The sequence below is a fragment of the Hoplias malabaricus genome, chromosome 2, assembly GCF_029633855.1.
Source record: "Hoplias malabaricus isolate fHopMal1 chromosome 2, fHopMal1.hap1, whole genome shotgun sequence".
NCBI classification, from domain to species: Eukaryota; Metazoa; Chordata; class Actinopteri; order Characiformes; family Erythrinidae; genus Hoplias; species Hoplias malabaricus.
Window position 1 is genome coordinate 65,955,171 of NC_089801.1, and position 12,318 is coordinate 65,967,488.

The window sequence follows — 12,318 nt, forward strand, 5'->3', positions numbered from 1 at the left end:
TCTGAAATCTAGTGCTAGCTTTGTGTGCTAAAGTTAGCACATGGAGCTAGCACTAAATTTAAAGCTAAATCTAGTGCTAGCTGCGAGCTAAAACACTTGGAGAGTGTTTTAGAAAACCTCATTTCTGAGTGACCTAAAATGCAGACATAAATATTCAGATATATGTGTACTGGGCCTTAAAGTCTAAATAAGGTGCTAAACTCCCTGTGTTGTTGTCATTTCTGTAGGATGGGCTGGATTCAGTGTGTGTGACATTTAGTTGCAGTGCTAAAACTAAAATGATAAATATATAATTGCTCCTAATTCTTCTTCTATATATTGAGCGTGGGGAAATAAGATTAACAATAATAAGAAACTGTAATCTTGTGACTATAGAAAAAAAGAGAACATAGTGAAAGTGAGCAAAAAAGCCAGAGTTTCCAATCCTTGCACCTCACTGCTGGGTGCCCTGCATTTGAACGTAAACAGAGGCGTATTCTCTACAGGGTCTGAAACCAGTCGATCTGAACTGGGCTGTTTAGACAGGGTACGAAATGTGCTGTGTAGTTTGACCTTTGTAGTTTATTTTAACTTCTTTTAGTTACAAATTTTACCATTGAACAGGAGTTATAATATGTCCTGCTTAATCACATGCTTAATTAAATCTATATTTAGTTACATAATTATGTTTAAAGCTCTAATTATTTTGTTTAATTCATTATCATAAAATGGCAAACGTATGGCAAAGAAACTTTGTTACAACCATTTTATTTTGTTTTCTGTGATGTAGCTGTTAGAGGCAGTAAACATTTTGGACGCCTGGTTCCTATCGTCAACACTGTGAACAACTCTGAACGTTTCTTTAGAACAGAGCATTCCACAACAAATGGCTCTGAATGACATTTTTTCACGCCTTAATTATTTAATAGGAGAAACGTTAAACAATAAATGATATTCACTTTAATTTGTTTTTGCACCATCAGCATTTATTACCTGCGTTTCTCTGCTTCTCCCACAGGGGGCATTAATGATACAACAACAGTCAGTTTCACTGCTGACCCCTTAACATAGATATTATCTAACAATACAGTGTATGAGGACACACTAAGCTTAAGCAGTATAAAACAACACAGGGATTCAGCCAGGCCTCTGACCACCAGCCTTCCACTGTTCTTTTGTCTTTCCCATGTTTAACATGTATAAAGTATACATGTGCATAATTTATAACTCTCATCTCTCACCTGTGCCATACTGATTTCATCTTGGATGCTGTGTGTGTGTGTGTGTGTGTGTGTGTCTATATATATATATCACTCTATTTCTCCTCTGTTTATACTTGACTAAAGGAATACTCCATTTCACAACACACACATAGTTTCAGGCATGTATGAGGTATATGACCTGATGATGGCCTGCTAAATGCCAAGCATTGGCTGGAGGGTTAAAAAGCCCCCCCTAGCAGTCGACCTGCATGATGAGTTGGAGTGGCTTTTGTAAGAATTTTTCTGTGTCTGAATGCCATCAAATCCTTACCACAATGTTGCAGTTTTCCCACTCTCTTTTTATGCTTAGAAACACACTGAAAAGCACTGGAGTATTCCTTTAAGAGTGCTGATGCTTTATATCGAAGTGCACTCCAACGTAGGGCACTGGAATTTGATTTAGACCACACCCTGCTCTCGCTCTGACTGAATGTGTTTGTTTTAACACACAGTGGAAGGCATGTTTTCCTTCACTAATAATTCCTCCTCTTTCTCTTTTTCCCTTCTCTACCTTCTCCCCTGCCTCTCTCTCTCTCTCTCTCTCTCTCTCTCTCTCTCTCTCTCTCTCTCTCTCCATCAACTTCTCGCTCACTCTCTCCATCTGTCTCTCACTCACTTTCTTCATCCCTCTGTCTCACGATCTGTCACTCACTCTTTCTCTCTCTTACTCTTCATCTCTGTCTGTCTCACTCTCCCTCTTTCTCTCTCTCTCTTACTCTTCATCTCTGTCTCACTCTCTCTCTCTCTCACTCTCTCTTACTCTTCATCTCTGTATCGCTCTCCCTCTCTCTCTCTCTCACTCTTGCTCTCTCTCTATAACTTTTCATCTCTCTGTCTCACTCTCCCTCTCTCTCTCTTACTCTTCATCTCTGTATCGCTCTCCCTCTCTCTCTCTCACTCTTGCTCTCTCTCTTTTACTTTTCATCTCTCTGTCTCACTCTCCCTCTCTCTCTCTCTCTCTTACTCTTCATCTCTGTCTCACTCTCCCTCTTTCTCTCTCTCTCACTTTCTCTTACTCTTCATCTCTGTATTGCTCTCCCTCTTTCTCTCTCTCAATTACTCTTCATCTCTGTCTGTCTCACTCTCCCTCTTTCTCTCCCCCTCTCTCACTCTCGCTCTCTCTATTACTCTTCATTTCTGTCTGTCTCTCTCTCTCTCTCTCTCTCTCTCTCACTCTTGCCCTCTCTCTAACTCTTCATCTCTCTCTCTCTCTCACTCTTGCTCTCTCTATATTACTTTTCATCACTCTGTCTCACTCTCCCTCTCTCTCTCTCTTACTCTTCATCTCTGTATCGCTCTCCCTCTCTCTCTCTCACTCTTGCTCTCTCTATTACTTTTCATCTCTCTGTCTCACTCTCCCTCTCTCTCTCTCTCTCTTACTCTTTATCTCTGTCTCACTCTCCCTCTTTCTCTCTCTCTCACTTTCTCTTACTCTTCATCTCTGTATCGCTCTCCCTCTTTCTCTCTCTCCCTCTCGCTCTCTCTCAATTACTCTTCATCTCTGTCTGTCTCCCTCTCCCTCTTTCTCTCCCCCTCTCTCACTCTCGCTCTCTCTCTATTACTCTTCATTTCTGTCTGTCTCACTCTCTCTCTCTCTCTCTCTCTCTCACTCTTGCCCTCTCTCTAACTCTTCATCTCTCTCTCTCTCACACTTGCTCTCTCTCTCTCTCTCTTACTCTTCATCTCTGTCTCACTCTCTCTCTTTCTTTCTCTCCCTTCTCTCTTTCTCTCTCTCGCTCTTGCTCTCTCTCTCACACAAAAAATGTCTCAATTTCTCACCATTTATTTTCGATTTCCAATTTCACACTTTCCTTCCTCCCTCCCTCTCCCCCACTCCCTCACCTCCTCCCCCTCCTCCTTTTCTTCTTCTTTGCCTGTCTTCCACTCCTCTGCTTCCTGGACTGCATGGCTCAAGGAGGATAAAGTGGTTAGCATTTTTTCTGTTTCTTCTCTTTGATGCGATGATGTGAATATTGTGTGGCTATGAGAAGAAGTGTGGGATGTCTGTGTTTACTCTCAATATACGTGTGAAACGTTTGCGTGTGTGTGTGTGTGTTTTCTAACTTCTACCAACAGCTACACACAGGTCAGGAAATGCGTAATTCCAGAAGCATTTAGAGGCAACTAACATACAGCCAATAGGAATCACAAACATCTCCACTCACAATACATATTCAAATTGACATCAAACAGCTTAAATAACTCTAATCAACACTTACAGTGCTGTGCAAATGTCAGAGACCATCTTTCATTTCCAGTCAATTCCACCATTAGTGAAAATGTTAGGTCAAAAAAAGCACCAAATCACACCTTCTTCCTTGAAAGAGCAGTAAATACGATGAATCCAGAACACGTTTCTTAACGTGACATTTTTCCAAGTGACATGTAGACGGAAATTAATGTGGGCGGAACATGATTTTATTAATTGATATACAATTGGATGATACAAAATGAGCATTTCCAAATAGTGATTGTACTGGGGGCAGACTCTAGCTTTATCGTGACCGTATACTTTGCTTGTAGTTTCTGTCCATGGTGGAACTGTCCTGTGAGAAGACAACTTAATATAACGGGTCCGAAAGTATGTACAAATGCCGAATGCATTTATTAAAAAAAGTAAATTCAAACGAACAAACAAACAATCAAATAAATAAATAAAAGTAGGAATTCTGAAATCATCTAACAGTTAAGCTGCTGTTGTTAAGATAATAGACTGGGCACCCAGAGCCCAGACCTCAGCATCACTGAATGAGTTTGGTATCACTTCAGGTAAGATAAGGTAAGATAATCCTTTATTATTCCCAAAATGTGGAAATTTTCAGTGTAACAAAGGCATCAGAAACACTGAATATATACAAGAAAATTACAATTTTGTTTACTGTAATGTATTTAATAATAAACAGAGAATTGTCAGCCATTTTCTGAGACTGACCTTTTTAATATGGAACAATATTCCTGCAAGAATGCAAAAAAAATGAAACACGTCTCCTGAAATCAATATCCTGTGCTTAGTGGACTTTATAATTCTATTGATAGGAAATTAATTAATGAAGGGTGGTTTCTGAATGTTGCTCAGTAAATACAATGAATTCAAACCTCAAACAATATTTTTTTCTTAATAATATTATTACATTATTATTAGTAAGTAATCAGTAACAGCAGAATTTTGATCGTTTTATGATGTATTATTATTGTTGTTGTTATTATATATAATCAATATGTATAATAATATTTGTTGGTATGTCTTTATATTACGATTTGAATGTTCAGAAACATGGAAGATCTCAGTCTGATTTCAGATGGCCCACTCCTAGCCTGTCTCTAAACCTCTTGTGCATCATGACTAATTTTGCTCCTGTTGTTTGTCTCTTGCTCCTGCAAAGTGTCTCATAGGGAAGGACAGGGTAAGGACTTCTGGGTACTGTAGTCTTTGCATGGGGCACAGATCCCTTCCTCACTACAGTCAGAGTCACACAGAGCTAGCATGTGTCAGCTGACCGAGTGCCCCTCCCCCTCCCCCTCCTTGTGGCTGTACGGCTGGTCCGGGATTACCATGGAGATGTGGCAGTGTTGCTATGGAGACTGCCACACAGGGAGCGGTTGATGGGCACGGGGTGGCATTTGGATTGGTCTGAATATCGGTGTTGTCACAGACTGTTGGTTGCACTTTAGTTGAATGGGTCGATTGGACAAATGCTGCATTTAGCAGGCACACAAAAAAAAAGCTTATGAACTGGTTACTGTATTATGACGTCCTTCTCAAATAAAGTGCCACTAACCTGAAGTGAATGTGCATGTTTGCTGCACTTGCCTGTGCCCTGGGACTGCGATGGGCATGCCACAGAGATCAAGGGTCAGCGGTCAGCGTTTATGGCACTAGAGATAAATGGGATAGTGAGAGTCCCTAATTTTTTGGTGCAACTGATCTTACCCTGCACTCCGATGGGCACTTGCGACTCTTTATGCGCGTTTTTGCACCTGTGCTGTTCTGAGTGTTGTTCCGTGTGTGTGTGCATCTGTGTTTGTTGTAGTTTGGATGTGTGTATATGTCTGTGTGTCTGTGTCCCTTATGTGGTATTGATATAATATCTTCAAGCAGGAGTGTTTCTTGTCATGAGCAGTATACACCCCAGAGCCACTAGGGGGCCCTTCAGTGTGTTTTTGTTTTTTTTAAATATAATGTGTTCTCAACACAATCTTGGCCAATTTGTACAAGTTAGCTAGGTATTTCCCTCCCTCTGAGACATTTGGAACGCACTCATTATCTTTTTAGAATTGTCACTAACATGACTTCCACACACTTGGAGGAGAACGCTAACAGTTAGCAATAGCCTTTTCACACTTCTTGGTTTGGGGCAACAGAAGTCGTCGTGGTAGGAAAAGTTTTTGTAGGACCATCTGTTTGTGTGAAATAGAATGAATCACGCATACATTATCATTTGCAAATGACATGATTATATTCTTTGTTTTTACCTGCTAAAATTACGTCTACTGGACAAATTATGGAAATCTGGAAAGGATCCATTCTGTCACAGTTTATGTTGGCTACCATCAGGCTACATAGAACAAGAGGAAGGGTCAGTTATGCTCTTTTGGACCAAATATCGTGTCCAAGTTATTCTAACATTGATTACTTTTCAAAATAAATGAATACATTTTTGTAAGAAAAGTATGATTCAGATGAGTGGGTTGTGGCGCTCCATAGGTAAGACATCACTTGGAGCTCTAATTGTTTAGGAACAGCCTTGTCTTAAGCACTATAACAAATTATTTTTGCCAGGCTTTTCAGATGTGTCAAATAGCTTTAAAAGTCACACGCTAACTTTAGCTGTAATTAATCATTCTGGGATGTTCTAGACGTACTCAAAGTTGATGGTGTCTTTCTCCTTCTGAATTTGAGCTGAAACAAGCAGCAGGGTTCCCAATTAGTGTTCTTGTTGTCAGTGAGCTAGCCATCTAGAGATGATTAATCACCAGCGTTAGCAAGAGGCGTTTAGCCTGTACTTCAACTACATGTACCACATGTATTTGTGGCAACATTAGTGAGGAGAAGCTAACTGCTAGCATTGCAGGAGATATCAGGGGCAGTACACTGGTGGCTCATTAGTGTGAAAATATGGGGCCCAGTCTCTTTGCTAGTCACCTTTTAGGGCTAAATTACAGCTGCTTAGCCTAAAATGCTGTCGTCAGAGGAATCGAATTAGAGCTCACCTGCTAACCATGGTGTGGCTAAGCCCTCCATTTATCCAGGCTTGTTTGCAGCCTAAACGCTGACTAGGGCACTATTCACACTGAACATTAAGTATTCCACTCTCCTTCCTCCTTCACCCTGCCTCAGATTCAAGACGGATGAAGCAGGAGTGTGAAAGTGAGAGCCCATCATGAGAGGAAAACTCTAGACTGATGATAGCTACAGCTATGATCCCTCAAAGCAGAGATAGTGAGGCTAGTCAAATATATGTCAGGTATTTGTTGACTGGAGATTGACAAATATATTTGTGTGTTTTACCTGGTTGTGTTAAGGATATTACATACAGTATTAAGGAAGTTTTTTTATGTGCATGTTTAGCCAAAACTAATTCTGAGATAATTCCAAGTCAGTATGCTAGCTATATCATACTGTACATTTACACATTATTAAGGGTGTCTGAGTTGATGTAAATATTGGATTTTGTGAACTACAATACTCATAGTGATGCTAAAATCATTTAATAAGTTTTCTATGTGTAAGAAATGTTGTATTTTTGTCTGTATCTCACCTCTGACTTTCTGAATTTTAGCTGGTTATCTCTCAGGCTAAAAAGCATTACTGCTACTGTGAGTATTTGTAACAGAGCTGAAATTGTGCAGACTTGCTCAGTCTTTGTGGAATAGTGTGTGTGTGTGTGTGTGGTGGGGGTGTCTCTGGAGTATGATTCAGTAGTCGCATGTCAGCATATCTGTCAGTGGCTGTGGGTTTATATCGAAACCTATTTCCGCCCAGTCCCTGAACCTGCTCCAATAGCTCTGGACTTCCTCACAGTAGAGAGTATTCTCCTCCACCATGCTAATATTGATCTCTCTCCATTTCTCTCTCTCTCTTTTCTTCTACTTTTCTCTTTTTCCATTAGCACCTTTCTCTCCCTTGTTACTTCAAGAACTCTTTCTTATTCCCTCATGAACACTCCCTCTACTCCTTTTTGTTTCTCCTTCCCTCTGCTTTCATCTGTTCTTTCTTATCTGTCAGCCCTCTGTCTCTGTTTCTCACGCTCACTCTGTCTATCTGTCTGCCTGCTCTTTGCCCATCGTGCACACAGATACATGCACCATTCTCTCTCTCTCTCTCTCTCTCTCTCTCTCTCTCTCTCTCTCTCTCTCTCTCTGGTTACCATGGAGAACTGTATTCAGCTAAGCAAGGGGAGGCTGGCACACTAACACAAAGCATGTACACTCACCAGCTCAACTCGTAGTCTCTGTCACCAAACTACTGTCTCTTTACATATATAAACACACTCTTCACACATATAAACACATATCTGTTTTGAAGTGAACATGGCTGGTTGAAGAGAGGGACATTTTATTCTACAGAAGGTAAATCTTTAGTTACGTAACTTCAAACATTGATATAACTTATATTGTCATTAAATTAAAAAAAATACAAACAGTTTGAAGCAAAGTACAACTGACTTTTCACTATAAAACAGATCTGTTTAGATCTGGCCCTCCCTCGTCGCAACTAGACAGACTGAAATACATACATTATTATTTATGTTAACCTTTAGATCAAATGCTACGCAAGATTTTGAAAAACATAGTCACATGTGACCAAACTCTTACCAGAATTGAAAACACAGGGACTATAAATATCCGGACTAATGAGAAAGCAGGTTCAGATGAGCCATGATGTCATTAATGCAGTGTGGAAAAGAACTGAGGAGAGGAGGGAAATCATTTACATCAACAGATGAGAGAATAGAGTGTCTTAAATTCTTACCATAATAAAACAACTGGTAATGACTCAAGAAAAAGTACCTTCCTAAAAAAAGAAATAATAAATCAATCATAATCAATGTCTGGAAAGTGGGACTAAAAGAGGTGCCATGCCACACAGTTTCAGGGTCATGGGTTCAATTCCTGCTTTGAGTGGTCTCAGCCATAGATGCTTTGCTCACAATTTGACAGAGAGTCTGAAACCTTGAGTGTGTTAATCTGGCCACACTGTTAGGATTCTGCCAGTTGCATTCTGATTGGCTGTCTGTACCTCTGCGTATGCACTCTTTAATGTAATGGCTCTGGTACTGGTCCAACGTGAACCATAAAGACTGCCTCCTTCTACACGTCATGTCACATTAGCAGACTTCTGACTTCCTAGGGCAGCACGGTGGCGCAACGGGTAGTGTCACTGTCACACAGCTCCAGGGTCCTGGGGTTGTGTGTTCAAGCCCCACTCCGGGTGACTGTCTGTGAGGAGTTCTCCCCATGTCCGTGTCGGTTTACTGTGGGTGTTCCGGTTTTCACTCCACGGTCCAAAAACACACGGTAGGTGGATTGTCTACTCAAAAACTGTTCATAAGGGTGTATGTGTAAGTTTTTGTGGCGCTGTGAAGGACTGGTGCCCCCTCCAGGGTGTGTCCCTGCCTTGCGCCCAATGATTCGGGGTAGGCTCCCGACCCACCGTGACCCTGAACTGGATAAGCAGTTACAGACAATGAATGAATGTTTGGTCGTTTTGTGTGTCAGTCAAATTTCTACAGTAGTAGGCAGTTCTTGGCCACGTTAAGTGATGAAATGTACCAGACTCTCCCTAGAGAGTTTGGCAGTGTGAGACTATGCATCTGTGAGGTGTGTGGTGTGTTCTTCCTGTGTCTGTGTGGGTTTCCTTCAGGTGCTTCAGTTTCCTACCACAGCCCAAAAAAACATGTAGGTAAGTGGATTGCCTGTGAGAAATGAGTGTGTGAGCGACTGGGTGAGTATGTAAAATTATCCACAGGTGTGAGTGTGTGAAATGCAAGACAAATATAATGGTGCTGGGTAATATAGGAAATAAAAAATGGCCTGTCAAAATGGAGGTTAGTGAGAAAGTAGAGGTTAGTGACAAATGAAATTGCCTATTGTTATTCACATTATTTGTACGTTCACAATGAGGGTAGTGTAACAATAGAGTATCGGCACCTACACTCATCTCCTGTTAGTGTGGGTTCAACAGTCACTCTATCGAGGAACAACCACAAACTACAACTTTATGCCTGGGTTGGTTTTAATCTCTCTCTGTCTCTCTCTCTCTCTCTCTCTCTCTCACACACACACACACACACACACACGATATTGAGGTTTTGCTGCCCTACATTTCTGTATTGTTTATTCTCCTCCTCCTCTGTTCTGCTACAGCCAAGGCCTGCTACACAAGCACACAGCGGCAGGCCGTAGGAAGATGAGATGCAGAATGACAGCTTTTTGAAGGACAGGCTTTTGAGAAAAAGAAAAAAAAAATGAGAGAGAGAGAATCCTCTCGTGTCCTGCTCGAATTCGATCTGATTCAGGGATTAAAGTCTGGATTATTTTACCCAACTGTGAACAAATATTGGAGCGGTATTTATCCATTCAACGCTCGTTCTAGCTTTTTATTCTACAACTGATACAAATACAAAACCTTGTAGTGCCTGTCTTTTTTTTTTCATTTTTAATGTTAGCTTAAACCTCAGTTCCAGGTTCTGCTCTTGTGTCAAAACATCGTTATACACATGTGAAAATGGTGTAAGTATCATAATGTAATTTTTCTTGCCATCTTGTCCACCCCATAACTGGCGGCCTGGTCCCTAGCTTCAGACCAGGGACCGTATTGTCGTGCATGCCCGCTGGAATAATGGTGAGGGGCTAGTGGTAGCACTAGGCGGTGGGATTAGCGCAGAATGCTAATCCTTCCTGGGAGGGTTTCTCTGGGTGCCTGACAGCTGTGGCCCTCTGGACATCAGATTTACCTCAGATTATGCTGGAACAAGGCCAACTGGATCCAATCAGGGCATGATGCTCTCTCTCTCTCTCTCTCTCTCTCTCTCTCTCTCTCGCTCTCTAACTCTCACCCGGCAACTCCCACCGTGTCCTAAAGCTCAAGCTCAGTCTCTTTCTCCCTCATCAAACTGGGGGCAAACGATCTGGAAATGTACTTGTTGCTCGCAGGATTTTGAAGTTCTTTGGACCTATGCACTACCACACCTTACTCTGTTGACCCTGTAAGAGGGAGTTGTTCACCAGCAGGATGCTTACCTGTGAGTACCTGAGAGATCTGAAAGTCAGTCGTAGCGTTAGCACTGGGACTTTGTTGACACTTATTTTTTGAACAGAGCATATGGTAACACCAGGTATATATATATCCTGTCATCTTTGTCAGAAGCAGATGTGTTCTGCCTACAGGGTGATATCTTGTTTTATTTCAGTAATTTCCTTCCCAGTGATCTTCAAATAGACCCTGTTTTTGTCAGAGAAACATGGCCTGGATTTGGCAGCTGAAATCGGTGCCGGCTTTCATAATCTGTCTGCACTTGATCACAGTTAGGCACTGTGGATGATTGTGATGACATCAGCTTCATAGGCAGCGATTACCATGTTCCAAATACCTGTAAAATACGCAGGTGAATGTCTAGACTAGTTCGTATAGGTTTGGTATTAATAATGAGGTGTAGATCATTTCTTACAGACTGAGAAAGCTAGCAAATTGAGAATGAAGTCATAATAAAAATATCTGGAATGCTTTGCATTTAAACAGCTGATCAAATCTCAAGCGATACCCTCAGAATTGCTGTGAATAATAATTTACAAACTGTTGCTTACAATGAAAAATAAATGCTTAATTTTTGTTTACATCAATGGGTTACATGGAATTAGCTTATCTACATCCAGATATAAAATATGAGAACGAGTATGTTACTTAATGTATATCTCTGGATGTAGATTATTTAATTTCATACAACCCTCTTACATGAAAAAACAAGACACAAGAAATTTACAAAACAAAACAGAGTAGAATAATTAAGAAAGGAGACAAAACAAACGAGAGGGAGCGCAAGATAGTAAATCTAAAACATGAAACAGGGAGACTGAAGGCTAAGCAGGGAGGTTGCACACAGGACTAAATGATTAAACTTAGGTCTAGAAGACTAAACGCAAAGCTGGAAGATAGAACTACAAGACTAAACATAGAACAAAAGACAACCACCAGAACCCCGAAAACCACTGAATGACCCACAACCAGGAAACATACACAGGATATAAAAAGACATCAGAGACAAGATACACCTGGGAACTAATCAAAACACATGACAATAGAAACAAGGGAAGGGTAATCACATGACCAGAGTGAACAAAAGGGCAGAAAAATCATGTGACAAAGGAAGCACAAAACAGGAAACAAAACAAAACACCGAACCAATCACATATGACAGTTACCTAACTCTAGATCCACTTATATTAGCGTTCCAGAGGTATATAGCACTCATTTAGTTGGATACATACACTTTTCTGGAGTAAAATATCAGATATCAGATTGATAATATTTAACCAACACCAAAGTTTATGGAACAGCTTATTGAGACATGTATAGTTAGATAATGAAAACATCAGCAATCCACTCCCAATTCTCAAGTGACAAGGAGGAGTCTTATAGCTAAAATCAAGCTAACTAGTTAGCTTGTCGCTAACTAACTAGCTAGCATGCTGTAGACAACTCACTACCCTGTGTGTAAGTACTATGTAGGTACTTACATACTTGTACTGAAACTCACCCATTGAACACATAATGGAATACCATGTAGTGTGGAACTACAAGTTACTATTGTATAAAATATTAGGAAATATTTTGATGACAAGTGTTTACAAACTCTTTAAAAAGAAGTGTATACACTCACACACTCAGCCTCTGAATCTCTCCCAGAGATAAAACACTGATAATTACTGGCCTATTAGATCTTGTTCTTCACTGGGACATGGCCAGCAGCCTTCATGTCCTGCAATAGGAGTGGATTTACTGTCAACCCTGGCTGCTTTACAGAAATAAAGTGGGATCAATAGATTGGACCTGTGTGCTATAGCAGCCCTGAAGTGG

At 40.7% G+C, this 12,318-nt stretch overlaps 1 protein-coding gene across 4 annotated transcripts in view; it reads left to right on the forward strand.

Moving 5' to 3' along the window:
• Positions 1 to 12,318, forward strand: part of rims1b (regulating synaptic membrane exocytosis 1b) — an 80,825-nt gene that overhangs the window by 21,563 nt on the left and 46,944 nt on the right. The window lies entirely within an intron of this gene.